Below are 6,094 nucleotides of genomic sequence, written 5' to 3' on the forward strand. Positions count from 1 at the left end.
GAGGGAAATTTTTGTTCCCTGTGGTTAAAAAAGAAAGCTGTCCACAACTTTCAACTAAACTTAATGTTTTTTGTGGAGAGGGCAGGAATAGTGTCTCACTCTGTCACCCAGGCTGGAGTGCACAATCATAATTTACTGCAGCCTCAAACTCCTGGGCTCAGGTGATCCTCCCATCTCAGCCTCCCCAGTATCTGGGACTATAGGCAAACACCACCACGCCCAGCTAATTTTTGTATTTTTTTGTAGAGACAGGATCTTGCTATGTTGCTCAGGCTAGCCTCAAACTCCTGGTCTCAAGCAATCCTCCCCACCTCGGCCTCCCAAAGCACTGGGATTGTAGGCGTGAGCCGCCACACCCAACCTAAACTTCATTTTATGGGCAGATTATTTCCTCATGGCAAGAGTTCTGGCCAAAAAATGCCTCTTTGGAGGACTCCATGGTGATTTGAGTTTCTCTTACTCTCTTTGCCCGCCTTTGGGTGTCCACCATAGCTTAGCTGGGAGGAAACACTCCCAGACTCACCAGAGTACATTCAGCTCATAATTTGCTTTCTCCCATTCCTGCCTTGAAAGCAATTGCCTTATTTCAGCCATGGCTGAGTTTCCCAGTGGCCGTCATCCATGCTATGACGATGTGCTTCCCCAGGAGAGGGAAGTGGCTGATTCCCAGGAACCAGCAGTAGCAGACAGGCTTGGCTCATAGAACAGACAGCATGGCTCCTGCTAGGCGGAGTGGGAAGCAGAGAGGCCAAGCCACAAACAGGAGCGCCTCAACAGACACTGGGCACATACAATAGCAAAGGCCAGGCCTCCCACATTCACACTGTGTGTGGGGGCCTCCTCACACAGACAGGGCAGCCCATGTGGGGAGCAGAGGCACCAGCAGGAGCCTCTCCGTGTAAGATGTAGCCTAAGAACTGTAACCCACCCACTGAGGAAGCTCCAATTGCCAAAGAAACAGCCTTTCCTAAGGGAACAACATGCCAATCATGCAAAGACAAGAGACTTCAATACATTTTCCTCCCTTAGAAAAGTCAAATTTTAAAAATATAGGCTAAGAAGCATGGTAACTCCTATGTAATTTCCACGTATTTTGCTAAATGGTTTGTACGTATATCATTTCTAATTCTTACAATAATTTCGCATGTGAGGTGTCATTATCCTCACATTATAGACAAGGAGATTGAGGACTTGGGAAATTAAGAAAGTCACCCCAAGAACGCAGTTAGGACATGGCAAAGAAAAGGATAAAGTAAAAAATTATTTATTCTAAAACCTACATCCCAGTCCTTTTTCAAGAATTCCCTTAGAAGCAACAAAGACTTGTTAAACAACCACATTCTGTAATCCTAAAAGAAACTCCTTCCGGCCACTGCGGAACCTCCCAACTTCACAGATTCTCTTGCCTAGCTCTCATCTTAACCAGTTCTCTGTTGTCTCTTGCCCAGTTGGCTTCCAGACATAACCTTGTCCTGCTGGCCCTCTGCTTGTCCAGTTTAATACTTCCTGCTGGAAAACATGAGATCTATTTTTCTAGGCTCAAACTTCTGATACCCTGCTAAGGCTTCCTTTTCACTTCTGGTTTTAGTCAGAAGAACATGCCTACATCCAGTGTGATTTATGGGACTGTGACAATTGACAGTTAAAATACCCAATGAAAAATTTAGCCCATTCCATCTCTAGAGCACACAAAGAAAATGATTTTACAAAAGGCCACCCATTAGAAGCCCACTTCTGCAAAAGTTACCCTCATTTTTTTAATTGACTTTGTTCTATAGAGCAGTTTTAGTTTCACAGCAAAACTGGGAGGAAGTACAGAGATGTTTTTATATACCCGCTTCCCCCACATGCACAGTGCACCTCATCATCAGCATCCCTCACTGGAGAGGTGCACTTTTACAATGGATGAACCTACATTGAAACATTATTAGCACTGGAAGTCCATCATTTACATTAAGGTTCTAGAGTTATCTTCTTAAAAAACAAGTCTTATGTCATACTCTTCCTTAAAAACCTCCATTGGGCCTCTGTAACTTAAGCCCAGATTCCCCAGAGTACAGATCATTATGATCAAACCATCTTCTTCAGCCCCACCTCTATCTTACCGTTATATTGAATTTCTGGTCTTTTGAGTCTTCAGGCATTTGTACTTGTTGTTTTCTCTACAAAGAAAACCCTTTCCCTGTGCCTGGGGAACTCCAGGCCCCATCAGTCTTTCCTGAGTACTCCCAAGGCTTTTTGCTCATATTCCATATCAGTGGTTCATTGTCTTTCAATTCAACAAAGACTTCATGAGCTCCAAGAGCTGGGAGAAGAGCTAGGCTTTGGGGCCATGAAGATGAGTGAGCCAGAATTCCCTTTTTTTTTTTTTTTTTTTTTTTTTGAGACGGAGTCTTGCTCAGTCACCAGGCTGGAGTGCAGTGGCACGATCTCCACTCATTGCAACTTCTGCCTCCCAGGTTCAAGCAATTCTCCTGCCTCAGCCTCCTGAGTAGCTGGGATTATAGGTGCCCACCACCACACCCAGCTACTTTTTGTATTTTTAGTAGAGATGGGGTTTCACCATCTTGACCAGGATGGTCTCAATCTCTTGACCTTGTGATCCACCTACCTTGGCTTCCCAAAGTGCTGGGATTACAGAGGCATGAGCCCCTACACCCAGCCAGAATTCCTATTCTTGAAGAGTTTTCCCAGCAATGAAAGTGTATTGTTTGTTTTCATGCTGCTGATAAAGACATACCCAAGACTGGGTAATTTATAAAGAAAAAAAGGTTTAATGGACTCGCAGTTCCATGTGGCAATGGAGGCCCCACAATCATGGTGGAAGGCAAAAGGCATGTCTTATATAGTGGCAGACAAGAGAGAATGAGAGCCAAGTGAAAGAGAAAACCCTTTATGAAACCATCAGCTCTCGTGAGACTTATTTACTCCCATGAGAACAGTATGGGGGAACAGCCTCTATGATTCAGTTCTTTCCCACCAGATCCCTCCCACAACATGTGGGAATTAGGGGAGCTACAATTCAAGATGAGATGTGGGTGACGACACAGCCAAATCATATCAGGAAGCAATAACACCAATGCCATCATCAAAACACATTGTTTTGGTCCATTTGCATTGTTATAAAGAAATACCTGGTTAGGTGCGGTGGCTCATACCTGTAATCCCAACACTTTGAGAGGGTGAGGCGAGTGGATCACCCGAGGTCAGAAGTTTGAGACAAGCCTGGCCAGCATGGCGAAACCCTGTGTCTACAAAAAATACAAAAATTAGCTGGGCGTGGTGGCGTGCACCTGTAGTCCCAGCTACTCTGGAGGTTGAGGCAGGAGAATCACTTGAACCTGGGAGGCAGATGCTGCAGTGAACCTAGATCACACCACTGCACTCCAGCCTGGGCAACAAGAGTGAAACTCTGTCTCAAAAAAAAAAAAAAAAAAAAAAGGAATACCTGAGGGGCTGAGTAGTTTATAAAGAAAAGAGGTTTATTTGGCTCATGATTCTGAAAGCTGTACACATAGCATAGTCCTGGCATCTGCTTTGATGAGGCCTCAGGAAGCTTACAGTTACATCAGGCAATGGGAGCCAGCATGTCACATGGCAACAGAGCAAGGTGGAGGGGGTGCCACATTCTTTTAAACAATCTCACTTAAACTCAGAGTGAGAACTCACTCATTACTGTGAGGAGGGCACCAAGACATTCATGAGGGATCCACCCTCATGATCCAAACACCTCCCGCTAGGCCCCACCTCTAACCTTGGGGATTACATTTCAATATGAAATTTGGAGGGGACACACATTCAAACCATATCACTCATCTATCAGAAAAGTAAAATAAAATTTACAAAGAAAAGAAAGATCAACCCAGTCTGGGAAAGTCAGGGAAGCCATCATGGAGGTGGATGACCTAAGCAAAATCTGGCTGAGTATGAATCCATTGATGAATGGGGTAAGGAGGGAACTGGTGGGGGGAACATTTCACATGAACATTATCACATAAATCAACACTGTTAGCATGGGTGTATTCCTTAGTATTTCTTGAAGAGAAATGTGGTTGGAGTTTGTATTAGTACATTTTGCACTATTATAAAAGAATATCTGAAACTGGGTAACTTAGAAAAGAGGTTTTTTTGTTTTGTTTGTTTTTGAGGTGGAGTCTCACTCTGTCACCTAGTGGCATGATCTTGGCTCACTGCAACCTCTGCTTCCCGGGTTCAAGTGATTCTCCTGTCTCAGCCCCCCTGAGTATCCGGGATTACAGGTATGCACTACCACACCTGGCTAATTGTTGTATTTTTAGTAGAGAAGAGGTTTCACCATATTGGCCAGGCTGGTCTCAAACTCCTGACCTCAGGTGATCCACCTGCCTCAGCCTCCCAAAGTGCTAGGATTACAGGCGTGACCCACAGTGCCCAGCCTAAACAATAAGGATTTCAACATATGAATGATTTGATGACAATATTCTAGTTAGACATGGGGGCTTTTTTGAAGAACACTATTTTTACTTCAGTTATCTATTTAGAGTAGTTTTGTGAGGATTAATAGAGCTGCCAGGGAAGTAAAAACTACGTCCACCCCTGCCACACAAGCCATCTCGGGCAGTACCACTGCTATCAGTCACCACCCAGCTTTTCAAAGGAATGTTCTGCACCACTGCCTCTCCTTCTCACATCTCCCCTTCAAACCAGTTTCTACTCCCTCCACTGAGACCATTTTCTTAAAGCTCACTAATAATCTTAGTGGACAAAGAAAACAGGTTTCTCAGCTTTTGTTCTTTTCATCCTCTCCATAGAATTTACATCTTGACCACTCCCTCCTTCCTAAAACTCCCATACTTCTATAATAATAAATTATGTGGTTCTTGTTAAGCCTTCTTTATTCTCCATTCTCCACCCCGAACGCCACATACACATAAGAGTTTTCAAAGTTAAGGCTTGATTTACCTATGCTTCTTCCAGCCACCTATGCTTAAGGCTTCAACTAACACCTTTGCAGAGGACACTGAAAACTTCCAGCATTTTAAAGACCCCAAGGAGCTTTTCCTGTTTCCTGTCATATTGCATTGTCCAGAATTTATAGTCCAATGCTGGTAATAGAGATGATATCAACGTCTTTGCTTAATCCTAACTATAGTGAGATTTCTAATGCTTTCTCACTTAGACTTACTAGTACTGTATAGGTTTCTAGCCAATACTCTTTACCATGTTGAGGAAGTTATCTTTTATTCCCATTTTATTAAAAATTAATGCTTATTTGTTTGTTTTTGGCCCATGTATGTGTGTGATAAAGTATACATAACATAAAATCTATCACTGGTAACATTTCGTATATTTGTAATCTTTTACAATCATCACCACTATCTAGTTCCAGAAAATTTTCATCATGCTAAAAGGAAGTCCTGCATCCATGAAGCAATCCTCCCCATCCTCACCCAATCCCAGCCTCTGGCAACCATTAATCTGCTTTATGTCTATACATTTTATATTCTGAAAATGTACTCATACAATACGTGGTTTTGGTGTCTGGCTTCTTTCACCTAACATAATGTTGTCAAGGTTTGCCCATACTGTAGAATATATCAGTACTTCACTCGTTTTTATGGCTGAATAATATTCTGTTATCTGGATATGCCACATTTTGTTTATCTATTTGTCTGTTGATGAACATGTAAATTGGGTCCATCTTTTGACTATTGTGAATAGTGCTGCTATAAAGATTTGTGAATAAGTTTTTGTTTGAACATCTGTTTTCAGTTCTTTCAGTAATATACCCAGGAATGGAATGGTTGGGTCATATGCTAATCCTATGTTTAACTTATGGAAGAAATGTCAAAGTAATTTCCACAGACTTTGTACCATTTTACATTCTCACTAGCAATGTGAAAGAGATATAATTTCTCCACATACTTGCCCATGCTTTCTTTCTTTTTTTTTTTTTTTAAATGATAACTATCCTGGTGGATATAAAGTAATACCTTGTGGTTTTGGCTTGAATTTTCTTAATGGCTACTGATGTTGACCATCATTCCATATACTTGTTAGCCACTTGTATATCATCTTTGTAGAAATGTCTATTCAATTTATTTGCCTATTTTTT

Source organism: Sapajus apella, unplaced genomic scaffold, assembly GCF_009761245.1.
Source record: "Sapajus apella isolate SASKATOON/1434 unplaced genomic scaffold, GSC_monkey_1.0 scaffold58, whole genome shotgun sequence".
Taxonomy (NCBI): Eukaryota; Metazoa; Chordata; class Mammalia; order Primates; family Cebidae; genus Sapajus; species Sapajus apella.